At 43.1% G+C, this 27,366-nt stretch overlaps 1 protein-coding gene and 1 pseudogene across 1 annotated transcript in view; one reads left to right on the forward strand and one right to left on the reverse strand.

Moving 5' to 3' along the window:
- The window catches only part of YTHDC2 (YTH N6-methyladenosine RNA binding protein C2), a 245,818-nt gene that overhangs the window by 110,035 nt on the left and 108,417 nt on the right, over positions 1–27,366 (forward strand). The window contains exons 35-36 of the mRNA XM_064595793.1: positions 11,475–19,595; positions 20,063–20,145. The gene's annotated coding sequence lies outside the window, so the exon portion shown is untranslated. The remainder of the gene's footprint in view (positions 1–11,474; positions 19,596–20,062; positions 20,146–27,366) is intronic.
- On the reverse strand, positions 4,188–4,286 carry LOC123836584 (U6 spliceosomal RNA; annotated as a pseudogene).

Raw genomic sequence — 27,366 nt, forward strand, 5'->3', positions numbered from 1 at the left:
AACATGCCTAAACACACTGCAGTGGTCAGAAGCACAAAGAGAATGTGAAAATTACTACCAGAAACAGATGGAAGAGCAAGTTCAGGGCCTGATCGACAAAACCACTGTTGCATTTACATAAGGTAAGATGTCTCCTACTCCATTCCCTGCTCCTCCTTCTGCAGGGGCAATGATCCTACCTTCCCCCAGTCTCCCAGGTCCTGCTCGCCCTGATATGATACCAGCACCCCATTTGGCGGGCCCTCCCATGATGCCAACAATGGGCCCTCCTCCTCCTGGAATGAGGCTGCCTGTGGGAGGTTACCTGCCAATGATGCCTGGGCTCCCAGTGATGAGACCGTCAGCCCATCCCATGATGGTGCCCACTCGTCCAGGAAGGACTTGACCAGACAGATAGGGAGAGACAGGAACTTCTTTATATCCATTTTATATTACTTGTTCTACTTCACCAGGAATCATGGTGCTGTGACTCTGGGTGTTTTCTAACAGCATGACAGGGAAGACTTGCTCCCCCTTCCCATCAAAGAGAGAATAGTTTTGGTAGGGGAGTAGTGGGACCAAAAAAAAAAAAAAAAAAAAAGCAATTTTCATTTGTATTGTGAAATATGAAAATAAAATATTCCACTGTTTTAGTTAAAAAAAAAATGAATGCAACTGGAGTGGTATTAAAAATATTTGTGTTTTTCTTTTTTGTCTTTTTCCATATATTTTTCTTCTACACCTCAAGGGATTCATATGGCTGAGATGGGGTATTCATAGGCTGTTGTGACAGTAGGCATGTAAAGAATATACAGAAAGCATTAACATTCAATTTCTGCCATTGCAGATAGAATTTTGTAGGAAATAGGCAAGACAGATTTTATTGAGGAAGGGACAATTTTCTCCAATTTTAAGCATATCAAGAACCAAACAGGGAGAATTGGACCAGAGTGTCAGAGTTTCTTCCATAAAGGTATACAAAAATCCCCATCTACCTCTGATGGCTATTCCATGAGACTTGCTGCTCTAAGGATGGAATGAAATCCTATTTCTTGAGGTACTATGGGATAAGGAGGGATGAGAGAGGCAGGGTAGGTAAGGAGTGAGGACATCCTAACCTTTCCTCTCTGGGCTGAAATATATTAAATAATATGAAGAGAATGCCAAGGGCAGGGAGCTGCATCTTTGATTGATATTTTGGTGTTGAGGGTAGGGGATTCTTTGTAATTTCTCTGCTAATTTGTGGCAGAAGCTGTATCAAATTAACCTTGGTGACTCAGGTGGTGTTAGGCTTAAAAAAAGGGACCTAGGGTGCCTGGGTGGCTCAGTTGGTTAAGCGACTGCCTTCGGCTCAGGTCATGATCCTGGAGTCCCGGGATCGAGTCCCGCATGGGGCTCCCTGCTCAGCAGGGAGTCTGCTTCTCCCTCTCCCGCTCCCCCCTCTTGTGCTCTTTCTCTCTCTCACTCTCTGTCTCAAATAAATAAATAAAATCTTTAAAAAAAAAAAAGGGACCTAAGCTTAGTTTTCCCACTCACTTTTGGTTAGTGGGAGGCCTTAGAGAAGATCTAGAAGCCTCTGAAATTTCTAGGAAGGACACAAAATTTTGCTAAGAGTATAGCTGAGGAATTTGCTCTACGTTAGGGCAGAGGGTGGGGAGTCACCATGTAGCTGAAGGCTGCAAGGCACACACAGGAGACACATGTTGGGGAGGAAAAATTTCCCCTACCCTTAAAAATTCTTCTGGTTGGTCTAAGAATCAAGTTGACATTAGTACATTAATTTTGTACTTGTAGGGAATCCACATAAACTTGAGATTCCAAAGACAGTAAGGCAAAATGAGGTATATATGTCATCCTGAACTAAGGAGAAGGGGATAGGGATCTGGGACTTCAAAGGGAGGGAATGCAATTCACAGGAAGATAAAAGGAGTAAATGTTTGGTAAACAAATGTTTGCTGGGCCACTCAGAATCAATGGGACAGAGAGAGGACTTTGGTCAAACAGGCCTTGGTAGGTTCCTCCCTGTCTACCACATCTAGTTCCTATTATAATGTAGTGATCTGTGGTGCTAGCTCTCTTCCTGGAACAAGTCCTCTATCCCTAAATTCTTTTAGGTGGCTAAGGGGAAGGTCAGAGTTTCTTCTGGAATCTTTTGGGCCTGATCGTTTTCAGCTTGAAATAATTAGCATACCAAAGTGGCATATCCTGGGGTGACTTACCCTTGGCCCCTACACACACAGACTTCCAGGGGCCAAGTAAGCCAGTGAACACTGGTAGGCCCAGAGCAAGCCAAAGGGACCAAACCACAATTATGCCAAGTGCCATAACTCTAAGTGTAAATTTGTGCTATAAATGTCAGCATAGGGAGAAGTGACCGGTCCAACTCGGGTGGTTGATATAGAGATCAGAAAAGCAGAAGGATACCACCCAGATCATAGATCTCTTCTCCACTGCCATGAGTGAGTGCCCTGATCCGAGGGCTGGGGTGGCAGATGGGAGAATTTCTGAAAGTCTGGCCTTGTCCCAGCCTGGAAGTCCCCAGCAGAAATCTGGCTCTATCTCTTGTATGATCCTGGCCAGGGGCTCTGCTTGCACTCTTCAAAAGAGATGCTACCTCAAGAAATACCTCAAAGTCCCCAACAGACAGTTTGCTAGATTGTACTAAAATGTATATGTTGGGGCACTTGGGTGGCTCAGTCAGTTAAATGTCTGCCTTCGGCTCAGGTCATGATCCCGGAGTCCTGGGATCGAGTCCCACATTGGGCTCCCTGCTCAGCGGGGAGTCTGCTTCTCCCGCTGCCCTTCACCCTGCTTGTGCTCTCTCGCTCACTCACTCTCTCTCTCTCAAATAAATAAAATATTAAAAAAATGTAAATGTTTTCCCTCTGCTTCTAGCTGGTGAGTGCTTGTGAGCACTATCAGAAGAATCATAGGCACGATAAAAAAAAAATGTACATTTTGTCTGCCCATCTGAGTGAAGGGTGAGAAATTTACAGCTCCAAGAAATCAATAAAACACTTAAAAAACCCTAACTATATAGTGTGCCAAATGATAGTCACAACATTTAGGGAAAGAGAACCCTTGGGACAGTTTTAGACATTTTTAAAATTCTAGAAATGTGTGGAGAAAATGGTATATACCCTGAGGGTTGATTCTGACTGGTGTCTTACCAGATAGGGAGTAATAACTATGATTCCTAAGGCAGGTGCATGCAGAGGCAAGAGCAAAGGCACTGGGCTTCACTCCTGACTCCTCCATTCTCTGCGTTGGAGCTTGGGCAAGATGCTGGACTCTTTAGTGTCCTCCTCTGAAGGTGGAAGGATCCAATGGCTCCTCTGGGTGGTTTTAATATGCATAAATGGTTTAGTAGTGTTCATAAATATTCACTCCCATTAAAAAATGTGAACTATCTATTGCCTTGTGTGAGGTCATAAACTGGAGGGAACCGCCTGGGAGTAGGTAGATGGCGGGTGTCTGCACAGAGGGCTTTCTCTGTGAGTGTCCTGGGTCTGCGTACTTGGCAGTACTTCATTCTGAATGTGCACTTTCTTCAGTAGATGGTGAATCGTGATTTCACCTAGTTAAGGAAAGAGCAACCCCTCCCCCCCCCCCCCCCCCCCCCCCCCGCCCAAGACAATGATATGATTGGGTCATTAACATGAATGGGTCATTAACAAGAATCCCATTGTGTTTGATCATATTAAATGCCACTTTCAGAGGTCAGAAAAAGATGAAACATAATAAACCAGTTACGGATTAGCTTAGTATATATGTTTTTATTTATTTTTATTTTTATTTTTTTTAAAGATTTTATTTATTTATTTGACAGAGAGAGACACAGCAAGAGAGGGAACACAAGCAGGGGGAGTGGGAGAGGGAGAAGCTGATGTGGGGCTTGATCCCAGGATCCTGGGTTCATGACCTGAGCTGAAGGCAGACGCTTAATGACTGAGCCAACCAGGCACCCCAGTTTTATGTTTTTAATGTCATGGTAGAGCTTATTCCCTGTAAATTGGTTTCCATTTCTTACACAGAAATGTGTCTGAATCTTTGAAAAAAAATCCACTGGCATGACCTTTTTAAAAATAACTTATTTATTTTTAAAATTATATATTATATATATAATATATATATATTATAAAATTATATATTATAAAATTATATATAATTAACGTACAGTGTTATATTAGTTTCAGGAGTACACAAATAAAAATATGGGATACTTCACAAATTTATGTACCATCCTTGCACATCCTTGCTAATCTTCTGTGTATTGTTCTAATTTTTAAGAAAATTTTTTAAAAGATTTATTTGTTTGTTTTTATTTATTTATTTATTTTTAAAGATTTTAATTTATTTATTCATGAGAGACAGAGAGAGAGGCAGAGGGAGAAGCAGGCTCCCAAGGAGCAGAGAGCCCGATGCAGGACTCGATCCCAGGACTCTGGGATCATGACCTGAGCCGAAGGCAGACGCTCAACCATCTGAGCCACCCAGGCGCCCTATTTGTTTACTTTAGAGAGAGAGCGACAGAGCATGAGCGGTAGGGACAGAGGAAGAGGGAGAGAGAGAATCTCAAGCAGACTCCATGCTGAGCACGGAGCCTGATGCAGGACTCCATCTCATGACCTGAGATCATGACCTGAGCTGAAATCCTACTGATTTTCTTGCTTAGCAACTCTTCTTACCTGAGTCCTAGTTATGACTCATGTCTAAGGGAGGGGGGGCATTGGACCTCTTGGTGTCTCACTCCTGGAAAAATACATTGTATAAAGTAGGCACTCAAGAAATAATGGCTGTTGACCACTTTGCTCTGAGTTCTCTTGCATCCTCTGGCTATATGACTTTGGAAGACAGTGTGACATCTGGGATTTTATTAAAGTCTTTAGCAAATATTAAAAGTATGATGTAAAGTCTTATTAATCTAGTCAATACATATTAAAATGAGGTGTTGGTAACTCGTTTGTTACTGCTGTCAAATTTCTAATGTGGGGAAAATCACTCAGTAATATAAAATAGATAAAAAATAGATACAAAAATCCTTCTTTTGGTAAATATAAATGGTGTTCTAATCTGTCCTGGGCCTTTGGATCATGCAACAACTTTTGATCATATCCTTGCTGAGAACTTCAAGTTTTAGTGTGAGCAGAGAGATGCATAGTGGGAAATATTTTTACCTAAAATATTTGACTAGAATGATGGCAAATTTATTTATTTATTTATTTATTTGTTTGTTTGTTTATTTATTTAAAGATTTTATTTATTTATTTATTTGACAGAGAGACAGAGAGAATGGGAACACAAGCAGAGGGAGTGGCAGAGGGAGAAGCAGACTCCCCTGCTGATCAGGGAGCCCGACTCGGGTCTCTATCCCAGGACCCTGGGATCATGACCTAAGCTGAAGGCAGACACTTAACTGAGCCACCCAGGCATCCCTGTAAACTTCTATTTGTACAAAGAGACAAGGTACCTACCTCAATATACTCAGTCTCAGGACCAATGCTGTGCCCTAATATTCTCTTGAGGATCAGGGACCTCACTTGAAAACATTCTAAACCATCTCTCTTGATATAGAAGGAATAGGAGTATCTCATTTCCACACTCACATCAAGATTCCTTCAAAACTCCATCCCTTGCTTTTTTTCTCTAGGGTTCATATTTTATAGACTTTAAATGTTTAATCATTCGTTTTAGGATTTAGAGCAATTCTTTGAAAATGGTATGTAATTCAAATGGGTACAAAGCTTCACTCAAAGGAATTCAATCCAAAGCAACCTGCCTTTGCCTTTGGCAGAGATGTGCTTACTTGAGGCAGAGGGACGGGCAGATTTGTGGGTCTCTAGGGTGAAAGCTCTTCTTAGTTCTTAGAAACACAACCACAGGGAAAATATAACCAAATAGCCAAGAAGATATTCTTTTGTTTTGCTTTTGTAAAATGACTTCATTTTAATATGAGAAACCACAAGGGAAACATTGAAGAGTCTTAATAAACAAACAGAGAAAGTAGACTGGAGAATTTTGAACTCAAAGATGAGTGAAAAAATATAGAAACAAAGAGCTGTTAAGAAATCAGTGGTTCCCAAATTTTGTTGCATTTCAGCATGACTTGGGGAATCTTTAAGACATTGTAATACAATCAGCACGGAGTGCTACCAGGCCAGCACCCTGTCCAAGAGTATTTCCTCAAGAAGATGCTTCATGATCTGTGACAGGTTTGACAGGACATTAATTACCTGTAGTGGGCTCACTGGTGGCGCCCCCAAAGATATGTCCATGTCATCTCTTACCTTATTTGGAGAAAGGGTCTTTGTGGAGATGTGATTAAATTAAGGATCTTGAGTAAGGAGGTCATCTTGGATGATCTGAGTGGGCCCTAAACCCAAAGACAAGTGTCTCTCTTTTTTTTTAAGATTTAATTTATTTGACAGAGAGAGAGCACAAGCAGGGGAAATGGCAGAGGGAGAGGGAGAAGCAGGCTCCCCGCTGAGCAGGGAGCCTGATTCGGGACTTGATCTCAGGACCCCGGGATCATGACCTGAGCCGAAGGCAGACACTTAATGGGCTGAGTCACCCAAGTGCCCCTCAAGTATCCTGTTATTTTGTATTACTGACTTTTTCAGTTGTGACCAAAAAAAAAAAAAAAAAAAAAAAGAGTCTAACTGGCCTCCCCCAAACTGGTAGATAGATGATTGACTGAGGGATCCTAGTGGAAGGCACAATGGCTTAGTAAGTGGATCAAACAGTGGAAATGGGGTAGAATTTCTTTTCATCTGTCAGCTCTGTCCTTTGGGGGGGCAGCTACAGATCTTAGGTCCTTGCAACCATATCACCTCTGACTCCTGGCACTTCATTGTGGTGGGGGGGCCAGAGGCTAATCACTGATCGATGGCTGTGGTCAGGAGGATACCAGGTATGGATGAGTTTGGGCCAGTGTGAAAAGTCCATGTATCTAGATATGTTCCTGAATGTTTGATTCTGTCTCAAAGCCAAATTTTCATGATTAGGGGTTCTGATTCATGGTAAGTTCTTCTAACAGATAGAATACCCTGTATTTTAGTCTTGCTGGTCTTCAATTAGCATTCAGAAACTCTTTTTTTTTGGGCATGAATTTGGCTTTTTGGGGCTTTGTTTTCAGATTCCATGTATAAGTGAGTTCATACAGTGTTTGTCTTTTGCTGTCTGACTTAATTCACGAAGCAGGATGCCCTCGAGATCCACTCATATTGTCAAAAATGGCAGGATTTTCTTTTTTTTATGGTTGAATAATGCTCCCCTTAATATTTTGAAGGCATTATTCAATTGTCATGAAGCTTCCAGTGTTCCTGGGAAGTTATGATGACATCTTGATTCCTTATCCTTTGTTTATGACATTTTTCCTCTCTGGAGGCTTATACTTGTATGAGTCCATTCTACATGGAAAGTCATGTCATTTAGCTCTGGGAAAGCTTTTTTTTTAAAAGTTATTTCTTTTTTTAAAAGATTTTATTTATTTATTTGACAGAGACAGAGTGAGAGAGGGAACACAAGCAGGGGGAGTGGGAAGGGAGAAGCAGGCCACCCGCCTAGTAGGGAACCGAATGCGGGGCTCGATCCCAGGACCTGGAATCATGACCTGAGCCGAAGGCAGATGCTTAACCAACTGAGCCACCCAGTGCCCCTGAATTGTTTCTTTAATAATTTTGTCTCTTATATGTTCTGTTTCTTTTCTTTTGTTTTGTTTTTTGGTCTGTGTTGTTCTTAAAGTCAGGTGCTGCGCCTTCTAAACCAGGCCTCCAGCTGCCTTTCCTCTCCCTGGTTCCCATGTTTTTCTGTTTTTGCTCTATATTCTAGGACATTCTTCTCAACTTGGTTTTCCAACCCTCCACTGATCTTTCACAATTTTGTTTTATATTCCCAAGTTCTCTGTTTCTTGAAGTCATCTCTTACTTAGGATGTCAGTGATGATGATTATTATTTTTTAAAGATTTTTATTTATTTATTTGAGAGCAAGAATGAGAGAGAGAGAGAGAGAGAGCATGAGAGGGAGGAGGGTCAGAGGGAGAAGCAGACTCCCTGCCGAGCAGGGAGCCCGATGCGGGACTCGATCCTGGGACTCCAGGATCATGACCTGAGCCGAAGGCAGTCGCTTAACCAACTGAGCCACCCAGGCGCCTCTGTTTTTTTTTTTAAGATTTTCTTTTCTTTCCTCCATGGCCTTTCTCTTGTCTGGTTTGTCTGTTTTGATCTTATCTCTCACATTGGAAGATTTCTCCAAGTTGTCCATTCATCTTTAAGTGAGGCATTAACAAACTGATGTAGGCTCTGTGTCTATTGGTGGCTACACTATAAGATGATCCTGGGGGTCTGGGGTCATTTATTAGGGGACTCTCAAATGTCAGACTTTTCCCCTTACTTGGCTGGTTTCTCCAGAAAAGAATTCTACTTACTGCCTGGAGTGGGGTGATATAATCCCAGATTCCTGGGTGCTGAATGAAGATAAGGGGTAGAGAGTTTCTGTAGATCAGTACATAGGCTCTTAAGACTTTTGTTGTTGTTTTGTGCCTTATTTTTGTCTTCTGCTGTTCAGGATGGCCCCACATGCAGAGTCTTTCAAGCTCGATTCTCCAGAGTAGGGTTTTCAAAGTCTTTGGTTTCAAAATTCCTCTACATGATCTGAAACATTATGGAGACCTCCAAAGAGTGTTTGTTTATGTTGATTATATCGATTGATATTTACCGTGTAAGAATTTTTTTGTTTTTGTTTTTTTTAATAAAGATTTTTATTTATTTATTTAACAGAGATAGAGAGCACAAGTAGGCAGAGTGGCAGACAGAGGGAGACGGAGAAGCAGGCTCTCCGCCGAGCAGGAAGCCTGATGCGGGGCTTGATCCCAGGACTCCAGGATCATGACCTGAGCTGAAGGCAGCTGCTTAACCGACTGAGCCACCCAGGCACCCTCTGTGTAAGAATTTAAAACAGAAATTTAAAGAGTAGTTATTAATTCATTAAAATAACTATAATAAGCACATTGTGTTTTAATATAAACACATGCTTATGAAAAACAGTTAAAATTTCCAAAACAAGCAAACAATTTAGTGAGAAGGGTAGCATTGTTTTATATTTTTGCATATTGTTTAAGTGCCTAGCTTAAATAGAAGACAGCTGGATTCTCATATCTGCTCTGCATATATTCTCTGGAAAACTGCACTCTTGACTAATGAGAGTAAAAAAGGCAAATAATATTCTGGCATTATTGTAAAGATAGCTTTGACCTTGTAGATGCCCAAAAGTGTCTTGGGGACTCCACACTTTGAGAACTATTCCTCTCCGAAACATACTTCCCTCCTCCTGCTTGGGGGATGGGAATGGGTTGGTGGTCTGTCTGTGCAGGTCGGGGAAAGGACCTGGGGGTCTAAGTGCTCCTTATACAGAGGTTCCCCCAATCCTCCTGTTCCAACCTTCACCCTCATCCCTGCCTTCTGTCCCCACACCTTGGTATCTGGTGTATTTAATTCCTGAGACTTAGTGGGATTCTACAGGATTGATTGCCTTGTTTTTATTTGTGCCCTCCTTTACAAACTCGAAAGTTCCAGCCTTTTCGACTCTGCTAAGTCAATGTGGTGCTTTTAAAAATTTATTTATTTATTTATTTATTTTTTAAGTAATCTCTATAGCTGACATGGGGCTTGAACCTACAACCCTGAGATCAAGAGTCACACGTTCCACCGATGGAGCCAGCCAAGTGCCCCAACATGGTGCTTTTAAAACATGTCTGCAAATACCTTCACATTCCTATCCATGAAAGGTGGTGGTAGTGAGGTCTATGATTTCTCTTCTTGAACATGGGCCAACCTCCATGACTGGTTGACCAGTAGAGTGCAGTGAAACAGTGCGAAGGGTTAGATCAGAAAAGATAGACCTTCTGCTTGGTTCTCTTGAGACACTCATCTTCGGATCTCTGAGTTGCCATGTGAGAAGTCCTGGGCTGCCATGCTCTGAAGAAGCCCAGACCAGATGGACATGTCATATGCAGACATTCCAGCCAACAGCCCAAACTGAGGTCCCCACTGGCAGTCAGTGTTCACCCCCCAGACAGGAGTCACAAAGCCTCCAGATAGTTCCAGACCCCAGTTGTCCAATCACCCCAACTTCTGAGTCTTCCAAGCTGATGCCTCTGACATTATGGTCAAATGACAAGCTGTCCCTGCCATGTCCTTTCTAGATTCCTGACTTCCATAATTGGTGAGCACAAAAAAAAAAAAAAAAAAAAAGATAGTTGTTTTAAGTTGCTAAGTCTTAGGGTAGTTTGTTATCCACCCATAGATAACCAGAGTGGTCAATGACTACTCATTCCTCTGTTCTCCATCTTCTAGAACTTTCTTGTCATCACTTGTCCATTGTCTTCTTATGTTCTGTCCTCTTGTTTGTCTAACCCCTTTATTTTTTAATGTTATTTGGGGGATTTTGGCAGATGGTGAAGAACACCTGTTCAATTTGCAGTGTTTTGTTGGGTGAGTCTTCCAAGTGTTTTTTTATCCCACTGAAGTACATTTCAAGAGTGTTTCCCTTGTAACCATAATCTGGCTGTAAATCAGTATGTCTCTGAGTGGGTATGCCTGTGTACTTACGGAATATATTTATTTGACCTTCTGGAGGAAAAGTTAGAAGAGGAGTGACGACCACATAAGAACAGTATGCTTACTGTCAAACATGCCCACGGTATTCCTCTAAAGCTGAGGTGCTTTAGATAAAACATGGTTCTCTTCACCCTTGGGACTTGAGGATGGTGTATTCTTGAGTTGTTACACAGACAGTTACAGAAATCCTCAAAACCTCTGACAGGAAATGATTAGTCAATAACATTAAAAAAATATTTTATTTATTTATTTGACAGAAAGAGCACAAGCAGGGAGAGTGGCAGGTAGAGGGAGAGGGAGAAGCAGGCTCCCCGCTGAGCAAGGAGCCCAATGCGGGGCTTGATCCCAGGACTCTGGGATCACGACCTGAGCTGAAGGCAGACGCTTAACCGACTGAGCCACCCAGGCACCCCAGTCAATAACATTTTTATACACCAAACTGTGCCTCCTCAAAATTCCTATGTTGAAGCCCGACACCCCCCCGCCCCAGCCCCCCCCGGACTTCAGAATGTGACTGTATTTGGAGACAGGACCTTTAAAGAGATAGTGACCAAGTTAAAATGAGCCCTTTAAGGCGTGCTGTAATCCAATTTGACTGGGGTTCTTAAAAGAAGAGGAAATTGAGACACACAGGGAGATGCCAGGGATGTGTCTGCAGAAGACAGGCCACATCAGGAGGCAGTGAGGTGTGGCCAAGGGGAGAAGCCTCAGGAGAAACCAAACGAGCTGGCCCTTTCATCTTGGACTTCCAGCCCCCAGAACTGTGAGAAAATACGTTTCTGTGGTTTAAACCCTGCCATCTGTAGTATTTTATTACAGGAGCACAGAACAGAATTAGAAACTGATACCAACATTAAGCATTGCTGCTTTCTCTGTAGGTCCCAACACCTGACAGATAATGAAGGACCAAATCAAATCAGATCCGATAGAATGGAATCCAGTGGTGTTTGTCGAGCTCTCTGGGTGGAGCGGTGTGCAGCAGCACCTCCCAAATGGTGCCCAGGGGAAATCAGCATGGAACATTCTGCTGCCCATCCAGGTAGGATTGGGCCAATGGGGCTAATGCATCCTGTGTGATCATGTTTCTTTCCCCCTGTTTAGGAAGAGATGAACATCCACATGGATGCTATAAACAGATGGATTTCACTTTCTCTAGTTAGTATCCAAGGCACTTCCTTAAAATTTTTAATTCCATCAAGATTTTGCTTCTCCAGAGCCAGAGTGTACTCTTGAGGAGCTAGCACTTCTGAATTAAAAGAAGAAGAATGCCACACAGGTGGATCCAGAGTGTGAATAAGCAAAACCCAAGGAAGGAGAAGGGGGAGGATGATCTAAGGAGCCCAGGTCATGTCTCCCACAAGGGCTCTTCCCTCCATCTTGGAGGTTCCACGTACCCATCTTGTACAAGGACCCTCCGCCAAAAGCATCTTCCTGTGACTCCATCTTGTCAGCAAGGTAGACTTTTAGTTGGTCCTCATCCTTGGATCTGATACCACTTTGTGAAGTCTTCTCAGCGCAGCCACCCTACCCCTTCCTCAAGCCTTTTCTCAAAAGGATCAGGCAGTTACTTTCCTCACTGTTGGCATGGGTGTAGTTTTTAAAGACACTGTATATATAAAACATAATTGCATTTTTTCAAACCGAATTTAACATTTAACTTGAGCCCCATTTAGTGAATTCGGAGTTGTCCTGCTTCTTTTTATAGGGAGGGAAAAGCACATCCTATTCTTGGGTCATCGGTCTATATTGGCACGTGACCATCTCAGTCACAATGGCTCCTTCCTGCATGTCTTGGTCATCAGCTTCAATCCTTGCTGGCCTCCACAAAACACGGGCTTTCCCAAATGGACTCAAGAGCAAGTTCTAGAAGATAGTCCTTGCTTCTTCTGTCTGACTCACCTCAAGACTTCTTTAGGTTCTTGGGCTTTCTCTGCTACACGGAGCCTCCACAGGGTCAGGTCAAGGAGGCTTGTGGTGCTCTTCCAAGCCACAGTGGGTCATAAGAACTCAGTGGGGGCTGTCTTAAGTTCCCTCTGCCCCATCACCATGTCAGCTCCACCATGAGTGTGGGTGAATTCTAGGATTTCCCTTAGGAAGCAAAGTTGATTTTGTCTGATCACACATCCCCAAACTCAACAGTGCATCCTTTCAGCTGAAGAGGGCAGAGGTGGTCACCAGGGACACAGTTAATCAGGACCAGTCTCTGGTCCTCTTGCTTCCCTCCCGACTACGCTCATGTAGCTGAGACAGCTCCCATCATGGGTGGGAAATTCTTGCTGCAAGTAGTCATCTATGAGTTTCATATCTGGACTTAGAAGCACCAAAGCCAATAATTTGAATCTTTTGTTCTCTGGACTGCCTGTGACAGTCTCCCTCATGTCCCTCCACTCCCTGAAACAACGGGCACAAATTGTGACTTCTATTTCTGTCAAGTATATTGTGTGTGTAGGTGTGTGTGGCTTGTTTTCCTCATTTTTTGAGGTTTTTATTTTTGGAGATATAGGTGTACTATTTTTGCTCCTTTTCCTGTTTTCTCTCTCTGGCTGACTATAATTCACTGATGACAATGTGAATAGCGGCAAGATGTCCTTGACCATGTAAGTCAGATTCTGAGGCTGGCAGGGCAGGAGATGAAGAGGAGCCTGGATCCCCGATAACTTCCTGGAGCAAAAATCCTTGCCCTGGGCTGCCTACCCCAAGGCAAATAGCCCTAGCCTCGGATCCTCTTTTGTGAGAGAATCCTCCCTTTTTTGTGTTTAAGCTCCTAGTCTTTTGTCTTTAAGTAGAGCTAAACCTACTTCTAACTGATACCTGTCACGCTAATTATTTCAAACTCAAGTCTAAAGTATGGGGTAAACACAAAGGGAAACAGGACCTCATTGGCACTCTCAAGGAGCCCACAAGCCAGGGTGATGGGCAGAAACCTGCACAATTCACACCAGCACAAGGTCAACTTGGAGAAATGAAGAAAGATGTGCAAAATGCCATAGGAGTTTTGAGGTGAAGGACATACAAGTGTAGCATGGAGCAAATAAAGGGGAAGACTCGGCAGAAGATGGGTCTTGATGGAAAAGGAAAGATTGGTTTTGTTTTTTTGTTTTTGGCTGGAGACAGGAAGGGAAGGGTTTTCCAGGTAAAGGGGGATTGCACGGTACCTGTTCCAGAAATGCCCCATTGTCTAGTTTGGCAACATTCCCGTGTGGAGAAGTGCGGGAAGAGATGAGGGTGGAGACCTAGGCTGAGGTTCATCGAATGCCCAAGTAGCAGGGGCAGCCGAAAAAGAGTGATGAGCTTTTCCCTTTTTTCTTCCCACGTTTTTGATGTTCTGCACTCAGCCAAAGCCTACGACTTCCCTGGGAGCAGAGATGTTAACATTCTGAAGGTTAAGATGGAAATGAAAAGCAGTGTTAATATTTAGCTTATGAAATTCAAGAGAATTTAGCAGCAAGACAATGAGCTCAGAAGCCAGGTTTTGTCTTAAAAGGAAGACAACCTTCTGATTTCTTTTATCAGGCAGAGAACAGACGCCAGAGGCCTCATATCATAGGATTCTGCTACAGTGTTTAAAAGATTCCCTGATCCCTTTTAGGGCCTGTCTAGGCCCGGAGGCTTGATGCCCACATAGAAATCATTCAAGAATAAGACAGAACGGAGCTTCCCAACCTGCATGCTGCCGGTGGGTTAGAGGCACCTTCAAACTCTTGGTCTTCAGGAAAACCTGGCATGACTCAAGGTCGCCATGCTCCCTGGCTGGTAGCTTCTGGACATGAATAGTTTTGTCTGGGACTTAAGCAAAATGGAATTGGGCACTCTCCCTGTGCTTGGCCTACGAGATGTCTACACTCGCGCATGGACTTCAGCAGTGAGCCGAGGGGTAGGGTGTGTTGCCGTCCATTGTGGACACACAGTCTTTGATGCTGCTGGGGATTGCTTTTCTTCCAGGGTGAGCTCAGGAGCATGGGGTGCAATCTGAGGGCCTGTGGTCAAGGTTCAGAGGAGGGGGAGGCCTGGCGGAGTGCTGGCAGACCCCTTGAGGCTGTTTTTCCATATATCAGATCCTTTTGTCCTAATGCAACAGAGGCACCCTTTTCTAGTGCCTCAGGTAGCGAAGGAGTGACTGCTCTCACAACGTACGCCCCTCCGGCAAATAACTTTACCATTAGTCTGAGTGCCTGATGTGGGGAAAAGTTTGGTTGGAATTCAAGTGCTTTTGCATTATCATCAAAATTTTAACATACATGTGTCACGAAAGAAAAGAAAATGCTGATAGAGTCTTTAAATGTCATCTCAACTCCTGTAAATTTTGGAGTTTTGGAAAATTCCAAAATTTCATGTTGCTGTAAAATATTGGGTGTAAAAGGGGCACCTGGATGGCTCAGTCGTTAGGCGTCTGCCTTTGGCTCGGGTCATGATCCCAGAGTTCTGGGATCGAGCCCCGCATCGGGTTCCCTGCTCGGCGGGAAGCCTGCTTCTCCCTCTTCCATTCCCCCCTGCTTGTGTTCCCTCTCTCGCTGTCTCTCTCTCTCTGTCAAAATAAATAAATAAAATCTTAAAAAAAAAAAATATTGGGTGTAAAAAAGCATTTTAAATTTATCACCCATTTGTGATAATAGAGTTTCTCTATTATCAACTCTCATCAAGTTTCTCATCCATATCAACTCTCTGGAATTTGAACAGCTCATCATTAAAAACTTGACCAGGAATTGCTTGGGGGCCTATTTTAGGAAAAAAAGCTGATATGCAATTTATTTATTTTTTGTTTCTAGCATTAATTAATTAGTTAACGAATTAATTAATTTACATTCCAGTATAGTTCACATACAGTGTTACATTAGTTTCAGGTGTACAATATAGTGATTCAACACTTCTATACATTTCTCAGGGCTCAGCCTGATAAGTGTGCTCTTAATCCTCATCACCTATCTCACCCATCCCCCACCCACCTCCCCTTCGGTAACTACCAGTGTGTTCTCTATAGTTAAGAATCTGTTTTTTTGTTTGTCTCTTTTTTTCCCTTTGTTTTGTTTCTTAAATTCCATATATGAGTGAAATCATATGGTAATTGTTTTTCCCTGACTGACTTATTTCACTTAGCATAATACTCTCTAGCTCCAACCATGTCATTGCAAATAGCAAGATTTCATTCTTTTTTATGGTTGATTAATATTCCATTATATATATACAGCCCATCTTCTTTATCCATTCAATTACTGATGGACACTTGGATTGTGTCCCTATTTTGGCTATTGTAGATAATGCTGCAATAAACCTAGTGGTGCATATATATATTTGAATTCATGTTCTTGTATTTTTTGGGTAAATACCTAGTAGTGGAGTTACTGGATCGCAGTGTGAGATGGTGTAGGCTTGTAAGCCCCTTGCAGGCCCAGATCATTTGAGGACTGCACTGAGGTTAAGGACGGCCAGGCAGGCCTGGGCCAGGAGGAGAAAATGTTCTCTTCCCCTTATCTCATGTTGCAAGGCCTAAATGCCTGGACCAGCAGAAAGTGGCTCTTGCCTAGCTTAAAGTGTGTCTTTCTAAACAGAAGTGTTCTTTCTAAAGACAAAGAACATGTTGTCTCCAAAGGAAGGATGGCTAAGAGAATTCTTTGTTCTGCAAGTATAAACAGGATGTATTTTGTTCTTATTGAATTTCGTGTATATTTCACTTCACGGATGTTGGCTTGATACTTTAAGTATACATTGTTATGTTTATCTGATCTCTGCGAGTATATAGCTACGTGAGAAATAAACGGCAGTATGCAGTTGCAAGTGCTGCCTTTGCTCTGCATCCCCTGTGTCCTGGTGATTTCGTAGACCCTTACCCAGGGACCCCAACGCACTAGACGTTGACAATTGGCGCCCGAACAGGGACCCTGAAGGACGTACAGGAAGGGTGAGTAACTTAATTAAGTACAGGGTGATGGGACAAGAAACTTCTACTCCTTATGTTCGAATGCTGAAGCATTCACTTGCTGTCTATGGTATCACTGTCGCTTCTAATGATATTGAGCTGTGTTTGAAGGTGGTTCGAGAATGGAATCCTTGGTTTCCAGAGGAGGGAACTTTAGATTTAGATAATTGGCAGCGAGTCCGACATAATGTCGAGAAGGCAATGAGACAGGGAGAAAAAATTCCCGTGCGGTTTTGGTCTATTTGGTCGATTATTTTTACAGTGCTTAAAGCGATGGAGGATGACCGCACGGTCGAAGACTTCCATAAGGAGATGGCTCCTTCTATACAAGACCTCCCTTTAGATACGGATGAGAAAAGGGCGGTAGAGAAAGATACCTTTAAGCTTACTCCATCCCGTGAGCCTAGCGAGTGTGGTAATGAAGAACCAAAACCGAAAGTAAAGTCGGATCCCGAGGTGGAGCGTGTGTGGAAGGTTTTTCAGCAGGTTATGGCTATGACGGAGGAGTCTAAGAAACCCTCTAGGAAGCCCTCTGCTCCGCCTTTGCCGTCTGTACCAGCTCTTTCTTCTAAAAATCCTTTCCTTTCTGCTGCTTTAGCTGAGCTTGATGCGCTAGAGGATAGCGATGATGAGGCTGGCACAGGTAATTCTGTCTTTGCTTTTCCTGTTATTAGGCCTCCCCCGGTCCAGGGAGTGGCACAAGCACCATATTATGAAGGAATAGGTATAGAAGATATTGGTTGCTTGAAAAAGGCAGTGTCTTTATATGGACCTCAATCACATTATGTTAAGGAGCTAGTTAATAGTCTAGCTCGACATTATAACAATTTTTCTCCTGAGGACTGGAGGGTCCTCTGTCGGGCTCTTTTAAAAGAGCCTGAGTATCTGCAGTGGCAGATGTGGTTTTCTGAACTTTGTATGTATGTACATGTGGTAATAGATACATATTGTCAATTTATATGGGCCACAGCACAAAGTGGCGAAACTGCACAACATGTTATCACCCATCTCTTAGAAACTTTTGCTGTGATGGGTTTACCATCTATTATTAAAACAGATAATGGACCTGCATATAGCAGTAAAAAATTTCAAACTTTCTGTAAACAATATGGTATAATGCACAAAACAGGCATTGAGTATAATCCTCAAGGGCAAGCTATTGTAGAACGTGCACATAATACCTTAAAGTTACAAATTAAAAAATTAAAAAGGAGGAAAAAGGATCATATCTTAGCATTCACTCAATCTAATGCGCATTCTATTTTACAACAAGCACTGTTTACATTGAATTTCTTGAATCTTCCACAGGGAGATATCCTGTCCCGAGCAGAAAAACAGTTCATAGAGGGAGAGGTCGCTCCCCCTCCATTAAATGAACATATATGGCTTAAACCGACTGCAGATGCAGAATGGCAACCGGGGCTATTGCTTTGCAGAGGGAAGGGTTATGCTTATGTCTCCACAGAGGATGGACGGACCTGTTCCTGGCTCCCTACGCGATGGATCCGGTCAAGGACCAATTCGAACGGCACCGTATCCCACCAGGCAATGGATGGGGAATCCAGACCAAGATGAACTTCCGTTACAGGCCATGGCACATCTGAATTTGGGAGGACGACGTCACCGTCGGCAGATATTTGCTACTGCTTTGCCGACTTGGGGGCAAATTAAAAAGCTTAGTGGGGAAGGGCAAAAAATCCTGCAGCGAACAGGGAAGGCTTGTACGCCTGAAAATTTATTTTTGGCTATGTGTGCCTTGCTTACTGTATCAGATGCCGCTACGTTGGCCAATTTACTTCTTAAGCAACTTGAGGGACTAGATCCAAAAGGTATTATTCAGAGTTTGGGGCATACTGCTGGAGGAATGGGATTTGTATTGTTGATTGTTATCTTATGCTTTATGCTGTTGCATTTTTGCTATCTAAAACCTTCCCAGAATTCTATGGCCATCCTTTGGAGGGCACTTTTATTAAAACAAAAGAAAAAAGAAGGAATTGAGATGGTGTAGGCTTGTAAGCCCCTTGCAGGCCCAGATCATTTGGGGACTGCACTGAGGTTAAGGACGGCCAGGCAGGCCTGGGCCAGGAGGAGAAAATGTTCTCTTCCCCTTATCTCATGTTGCAAGGCCTAAATGCCTGGACCAGCAGGAAGTGGCTCTTGCCTAGCTTAAAGTGTGTCTTTCTAAACAGAAGTGTTCTTTCTAAAGACAAAGAACATGTTGTCTCCAAAGGAAGGATGGCTAAGAGAATTCTTTATTCTGCAAGCATAAACAGGATGTATTTTGTTCTTATTGCATTTCGTGTATATTTCACTTCACGGATGTTGGCTTGATACTTTAAGTATACATTGTTATGTTTATCTGATCTCTGCGAGTATATAGCTACCTGAGAAATAAACGGCAGTATGCAGTTGCAAGTGCTGCCTTTGCTCTGCATCCCCTGTGTCCTGGTGATTTCGTAGACCCTTACCCAGGGACCCCAACGCACTAGACGTTGACAGCAGTGTAGTTCTATTTTTAATTTTTTGAGGAACCTCCATACTGTTTTCCACAGTGGCTGCACCAGTTTGCATTCCCATCAACAGTGCAAGAGGGTTCCTTTTTCTCTACAGCCTCATCAACACCTGTTGTTTTTTGTGTTGTTGATTTTAACCATTTTGACAGGTGTGACATGACATCTCATTGTGGTTTTGATTTGCATTTCCCTAAGGGTGAGTGATGTTGAGCTGATACACAATTTATGTGCATGGGATCAACCTCAAGTTTTTCTTAAAAGATTAGAAAATATCTTATTTGTGTGTTTTATAAACATTCAAAATTTAGTAACTTTCCTAATACTTGGCCTTTTGTTTATTATAGTTGTATATCATAAAAACAATGTGATACATTTTCCAGAAAGCCACCTGTAGATGTTGCCAGATCTCCTCCAGTTTACTCCAGTGTGCTGACCAAATATCACCCCATTTTGTGTTTGTTATGAGAAAGGATTGGAAGCACTGATGAAGAGGAAGAAAAGCGTGAGGTCCCGCCATCCCCTCCACAGAAGGTGGAGGTCAGGCGTCAAGGATTATAGAATGGTCCAGATGGGTAGGTACCGAGGAGCTAATGGCAGTCTGGGGTGAGAATAGAGAGATTACCATGGGTAGGGCCTTCTACACTGGGGACAAATAGCTGGGACCAAGAGGTGGATGGTCTCACATCACCCCAAAGAGCCAGATGTAGCCAATGACACCTCAGGGGTTCAGTTAATCTTGCCACTTTGCAGCAACAATCAGAGTGGATCCAGAGGAAGGCATGGGGGCCTGAGGACCCCTCCCTGCTGCTATTAGGAGGGGACAATAATATACAGCGGCCATCCTGGGAAAGTGGGAGGTGAGGGAGCAAAATTCGAAGACTGAAAATTTGGTCGAAGAGTCTGTGTCCTCCAAAAGAGGACATGGAAACTCACTGTCCTTTGACTAGACAGAGTATTTCAATGAAATCATTTAAACTGTTTCAAACAAAAATGATTAAAATATTACTAATTGCAAATCTAAATTATCCATGCTACTCAGCTAGGTGGGAGCTTCAGGAGGAAGATCAGGCCCGGCCTTCCAGAAAGAAGAAATTAAGCTTTCTGGCCACGTGTGAAGACAGAGTGAGTAAATGAGTAGCCTACAGCAGCTAAGGAGTCAGACTTCATTTGGTCAGCAATGGAGGGGCCTCCAAGAATTGGTTGGTAGCATCAGCGTCAGCTCTCTGTGTTATAAATCATGTCTTTTCCCTTTTACTCACTTGTACTTTCCAGTTTGTCCAAGCTGGACTCACTGCTCCCAGAACAAGACCCATCTTTGCTCCCCTCAACAACCCAAAGTAAAATCTCTTGTTAATGAAAATTATAAGTTTTCTGGTTAGGAAAGAATCGGGCTGATGAATATGCTCATTGGAGGTTTTTTTTTTTTTTTTTTAAGATTTTATTTATTTAGTTGACAGAGAGAGAGACAGTGAGAGAGGGAACACAAGCAGGGGGAGTGGGAAAGGGAGAAGTAGGCTCTCCACTGAGCAGGGAGCCCAATGAGGGGCTCGATCCCAAGACCCTGGGATCACGACCTGAGCTGAAGGCAGACGCTTAACGACTGAGCCACCCAGCGCCCCTTCTCATTGGAGTTTTTATTTCTGTTCCCACTATCTACCTTTTCTTCCTAAATCCTACAATATCCTAAAATGCGTTAGGTAACAGAATGGTAATGAATCTTCTCCCAGAAAAGTGGCTAGAAGTAGAGACTGTTGAAAAAACTTGTGTTGAGATGTCACCACAACCATCTTCCTGGGTCTGAGGAAAGGATTTTGGAAACGGCATATGATACATTAATTCTGACTTACTGTTTCCCACAAACCTTGGAACAGTTTGGTTTTTTTTTCTGAAATTATTGGATGATTATTTCTAATGTGAAATGTATTCCCATCATCAGAATGCATTGCAACATAGCTGTCATATGTGTCTATTTGCTTGGTTATCCCAGGGATGAAGGCAAATAAACAGGAAAGCAGGAAAATAAATGGGAGGGGACGCCTGGGTGGCTCAGTCGGTCAAGTGTCTGCCTTTGGCTCAGATCATGATTCCAGGGTCCTGGGATTGAGCCCCGCATTGGGGTCCCTGCTCAGCACGGAGTCTGCTTCTCCCTCTGCCTCTGCCCCTCTCTCTCTCAAATGAATAAATTAAAAAAGAAAAAAAGGCAAAATAAATGGGAGGGTAGCCAGCCTTCCTTTTTTTTTAATTTAAGATTTTATTTATTTATTTAATTGACAGAGAGAGATAACACAAGCAAGGGGACTGGGAGAGGGAGAAGCAGGCTTCCCGCGGAGCAAGGAGCCTGATGCGGGACTTGATCCCGGGACCCCAGGATCACGACCTGAGCCAAAGGCAGTTGCTTAACTAACTGAGCCACCCAGGTGCCCTATCGGCCACTCTTTCACTGATGATGTTGGTTCGTCTTGGCTTCTCCCCCGCCCGATGTCACACACTTTTGCTTAGGATCCTGCTCCTCCTCCTTGCTCTGTTCTGTTTCTCCCTGGGATGCTTCTTAACGTGGGCCCTTTCTCTCAGGACACTCACATTTTATCACATATTGTGTGGGAGTCATTCTAGATGTGTTTTGTGCTTTTAAACATGCTTTATTGTTTTCTTTTTTCAAAAAGGAAGGGTCCAGTTAGGATGCTCAAACTGGAATTTTCTACAGAAAAAATGTGAATATTACTCATTTAAAATACATCTTCGCTACCGTTTTTTTTCTTTTTGCTTCCAAATTACACCGTTAGTTTAAATGCTACAAAGAAAAGCTGGTTTATGAAAGGTGAGGAAGTTAGGAGTGAGGGATGCTTAGCTTGTAAATAAAAAACAGCTCCTCAATGTCTTCAGAGTCTTAATTTATTTTTTTAAAGGATTTTATTTATTTATTTGACAGAGAGAGACACAGCGAGAGAGGGAACACAAGCAGGAAGCAGACTCCCCGCTGAGCAGGCAGCCCGATGTGGGGCTTGATACCAGGACCCTGGGATCCTGACCTGAGCCGAAGGCAGACGCTTAATGACTGAGCCACCCAGGCGCCCCCAAAGTCTTAATTTATAAGGTCCTCCTTTGCAGTCTGCCCATCTTACTTGTCTCTTGGGCTTTCTTTATTTTGAGGACACAAAAATGCCATTCTTTTAAGGGAGAGTCCTTGGGTAGCAGCGAGGAGGAACTGGAGAGAAATCCAATATGATCCAAAACTTTCCTTTATTTTGACACCCTTGAAGAAGAAAGGGGTACTATGTCCACTGTTTACATTAATTATGAGCCCCTTTTTTTTTCTCTCTGAAAAAAAGTGAAAACATTAAGGTTTCAGATGGTAATTGTTCCTTGACTCTGGCCACGAGTCTTTGGAGAAATTCTCTCTGGTAAATGCAACTCACTCACATGCAGTGGAAACGATCATCAACAGCTTTCACAAAGAAGCTAAGAGTATGGAGTGATAACTACTCGCCAGGGCATTGGGGGAATTAATCAGAGAGGTTCTGCAAAGTGGTTTGGAGAGGAAAAATGCAATATAAATGCTAAGTAGCCACATATTTTTCTGGGAAGAGGTGGAGTAAATGTAATCAGGGCTCTGCTCAAGCTGAGCAGCCTGATGGCCACCCCCACATTCATATTTAATGTTGATAGAATCACCAGCAAAACTTCCAACAGAGACGCTCTTTCCTCCTACCACAATGTAAATAATTTCCACAGAACTCAGGGCAGTGTAAGCTTCAGAAGGCTCGTGCAGAATTGGGGAAAAAGGCCAGGCGTATCATATTTCTACAGTAGGTGCTCAATAAATATTTGTTGATTTTATTTCATTTTACCCGTAGTTTTTTCGGCCCGCATTCCCTCCCTTACGTGCTTTGGGATGCCCTTAAGAGGATCTTGCCACTAGATGGCGCTCTGTCACCGTGGAAGACCGGCCCCTGGGGTTGGTGGTTGGGGACGAACCTCTCTGATTTTGTAATTCGCCCAGAAGGCAAGAGTTTTAATTCATTTCCTCCTCATTTCACTTGATAAGAAGTCACGACCTTTTTCTTTTTTGAAGGGTGGGTTAGGAAATCCACTGTGTGGTTTTACCACTGCAGAAAGCAAGTTCAATTTTATTTAATTCTCACGTTGAGGGGCAGACTGTCAGGCTGCGCTCTGTCTAGCAGCGCGAGGCGTGTGGCCTTGGTAATGGGCTGTGACCCCCCTCCCGCCGCCAACGCTGTGCCACCCGAGCAGTCGGAAGGTGACTTGAGATTTGGAGAAATGAAGGTGCCTGATCGATTCTAACACTGAGAACGTCTTTCCTTCTCCGAAAGCTAATGACGCTTTAATTTCCACTGGAATAAAAGTACAGTGACCCTTGAGCAACACGGGTTTGCACGGCGCGTCTCACTACAGCCCTGGAAATGTATTTTCTCTTACGATTTTCTTACCATCTTCTTGCCTCTAGCTTGCGTTATTGTAAGAATACAGTAGATGACACATACAATGTGCAAAAAATGTGTTAATCGACTGTGTGATCGGTAAGGCTTCTGGTCACCAGTAGGCTATTCAGAGGTATGTTTTGGGGGGAAGCCAAAATTTCTACGGGAATTCTTGACTGTGTATGGGGTCGGCGCCCCTAACTCCCGCTTAGTTCAAAGGTTGACTGTGTTCATTTTCTCGGAATCCTTGGAAAGTCCCATAACGGGCTAAAACGTTTCTTTGCCCTTTAAAAAGTTTGCAGCCATTCAGACTGTTAATATGATTTTGAAAATAATTGAAGTTAAGCCTTAAGGTCATGTCTAAAAGGAAATTCTAGCAGATGGGATCACTGGCTTCCACCATACCTAGAATTATCTTTGTGGAGACAAAGAATATTCCCCTCAGCCTTCCGTTGTTTATAGGTGTGAGAGGACCTGTTTTAATTTGTTAATTACGTTCTGATCTGTTTGGTGTTTAAAACGGTCAAACGGGGGTTAAGTCCTTTATAGAACCCAGGGAGAGAAGGGGTGAGTCCTCCACCAGGGTAGAGGCCTCTGAACAACTGCATTCATGAGATGAGGTGCACAGTTACCTATAACTATACGTCTTCCTCTCTACATACTCATGCTTTATTATCATATCAAGACAGTCTGGGCTACTCAAAAAGGCAATTGGGAAGGAGAAATTTAAAAAGGAAGCCGAGAAACCTGCTCATGAGGCTAGAGGTAGCTGGATCTGTGAGAAAGAAAGAAGTTTTTTTAAAAAAGATTTTATTTATTTTTTGACAGAGAGAGACACAGCGAGAGAGGGAACACAAGCAGGGGGAGTGGGAGAGGGAGAAGCAGGGAGCCCGACTTTGGGCTCAATCCCGGGACTCTGGGATCATGACCTGAGCCAAAGGCAGATGCCCAACGACTGAGCCACCCAGGTGCCCTTTTCTTTTTTAATTTTTAAAAGATTGTATTTATTTATTTGAGAGAGAGAGAGAACGGGGAAGGAGCAGAGGAGAGGGACACGCAAACTCTGTGCTGAGCCCTACTGGGGCTGATCCCACGACCCCAAGATCACAACCCCAGTGGAAATCAAGAGTCAGACGCCCAACCGACTGAGCCACCCAGGGGCCCTGTGAGAGAAAGAGTTTAGGCATATGTTAACTCCCCAGTTCCTAAACTGTGTGCTATGACAGCCCAGGGCCCTGCAGCAAACTCACAGGGATGCTCTGAAACATTCTGATTTTTGAGAGAAACATCTGTCAGAGACCAAGCAAACTGCTTCCCAGTTGAAATATTAGGTTGCACAGCTTTCCTTCCGGTGACATCGGATTTTTGCAAAGCTGGGTCTTCAGAAGTCGATGGGATAAAAAGCAAGTCTGTATAAAAATCAGTATGGAATAGTTAACTAAGATGGCATTGTCTAATCTGATGCCGATGTTTAAGGAGCGATGCAGTATCCAAGGGACATCTATATATCTTTTGTAAGTAATTTTTGTAAGTAAGGCTTTTTGGATGTTACGACTTAATGAAAAGAGCGGTTAGGTGTTTATTTTGGCATAGGGGTGAAAAACTTACCGAGACACAAAGAGTTCCTCAAACTTAGAAAATTAGGGAACTTCTGAGCTAATGTTTTAAGTGGCTCCCTGATCTCCCCTGAGGAATGGCAGACATGTTCCTGCCCCAGGGCCTTTGCTCTCACTGTTCTCTCCATCTGAAATGTGTCTCCTTCGGATGTCTGCTTGACTGAATTCATTCTTTGTGGCAAGTCCTTGCTCAGATCCCATCTACATGTGGAGGCCTCCACTCATCTCCATCTTTGGTACTGTACCCCATCTACCCTCCTCAGTGCTCAGCTACCCCTTCCTTACTGTATTTTTTATTACACTTACCACTTTTAAAGGAATAACTTAGTTGTTTCTTATTCTTATGGTTTATTATTTGTTCCTCTCACTAAATTGTAAGAGTCACATGGGCAAAATTCTTTACTGTTTTATTTACTGACTAAAAAATTTAGGAAGTATTTAGGGAGACACCTGGCTGGCTCTGTTGGTAGAGTGTGCGACTCTTGATCTCAGGGTTGTAGGTTTGAGCCCCACACTGGGTGTAGAGATTACCTAAAAATAAATTAAAAAAAAAGAGATTTATTTATTTATTTATTTGACAAAGAGATAAACAGCAAGAGAGGGAACACAAGCAGGGGGTAGTGGGAGAAGGAGAAGCAGGCTTCCCGCCCAGCAGGGAACCCGATGCGGGGCTTGATCCCAGGACCTTGGGATCATGACCCGAGCCGAAGGCAGACACTTAATGACTGAGCCACCCAGGCGCCCCTAAAAATCTTTTAAAAAAAGTGTTTAGAACAGTGCCTGGCACATAGAGGTCTTTGTAAATATTTGTTGAATGAATGAAAAATCATCTGTGGCACCTCGAGCCCCGTAAATACATGTTTCTGTATATGTTTGTTAAACAAAAAGTGTACAGGGGCGCCTGGGTGGCTCAGTTGGTTAGGCGACTGCCTTCGGCTCAGGTCATGATCCTGGAGTCCCGGGATCGAGTCCCGCATTGGGCTCCCTGCTCGGCAGGGAACCTGCTTCTCCCTCTGACCCTCCCCCCTCTCATGTGCTCTCTGTCTCTCTCATTCTCTCTGTCTCAAATAAATAAATAAAATCTTTAAAAAAAAACCCAAAAAAACAAAAAGTGTACAAAAGTTATAAAGATGAAAGTACCTTAGGAACTCTTTCTTGCTCCGGAGTTATTTTGCAATTCCTATTATTCCAGTGTATGTTGAAAGAAGAGCTACCTGAGTCACTGTTGTTGTTTAAATAAACCTAATGTTTTTGCTTTATAGAATGAGGGTGTGAAGAGATCAAAGATTCTACTCTTGATTTTTCTAGTTCTCTGCATTCTTTAAAGTTAGCCTGGCAGGAGCTTAGAGCTATATTAAATTCAGTAGTCTTCCAGTAGAGGTGATCCTTACCTCTGTAAAAGAATGAAAAGGTATCTCTGTTTTTTTTTAAGATGTGTTTATTTTATTTGAGAGAGAGAGAGAGAGAGCACAAGCAGGGAGAGAGGCAGAGGAAGAGGGAGACAAGCAGACTCCTTGTGAGTGCAGAGCCCGATGTGGGGCTCAATCTCAGGACCCTGAGATCATGACCTGAGTGGAAATCAAAGAGTCGGACCAACTAAGCCATCCAGGTGCCTGTCTCTGGGGGTTAATTTGCAACTTCAGACCTTTCTGAAGGAAAGGACACCTCACAGAGTTAATATCATGCATCCTACAGTGAGGGCTAGAATCATCACGTATGAATGAGGGAAGGAGGTTACTTCGTTGATTCGAGTGAAAAGGACTCCATGTTGACTCTGTGTATTAGTTTCCCACATTGTGTAACAAGTCACTATGAACTTAGTGACTTGAAACAATGCACTTCTATTATTTCACAGTTAGTGTGGGTCAGGAGTTTGGGCAAGGTTCTCTGGGCCATCTGCTTCAGCCCTCACGAGGCTGCAGTCAAGGTGTTAGACTGGCTGCTTTCTTAGCTCGACTGGGAAGAGTCTGCTTCCAAACTCAGGTTGTTGGCAGAATTCATTTCCCGTGGCTGAATGACAGAGGACCACACTTCTTGGTGTCTGTTGGTTGGAGGCCCTCTTGGGTTCTAGAGACCATCTTGGTCCTAGATTTTCTCAGGAGAATCATCTGTGAAACAGGTTTCAATCCTTGGAAAAGTTGGGGGTGGGGGAGTTTTGTACTCATTGTCTTAAGAAGGGCAAAAATGTACTCCATTTATTATTTAGGGAGATAGTCAATGCATGTTAAGTAACTATATTTTATTTAGTTTGACCACTGAAATAGAGTGTGCATTTTATTAAATATTGG

This window comes from Mirounga angustirostris, unplaced genomic scaffold, assembly GCF_029215605.1.
Source record: "Mirounga angustirostris isolate CCGP_5_RB_7025 unplaced genomic scaffold, mMirAng1.0.hap1 SCAF_7, whole genome shotgun sequence".
Taxonomy (NCBI): Eukaryota; Metazoa; Chordata; class Mammalia; order Carnivora; family Phocidae; genus Mirounga; species Mirounga angustirostris.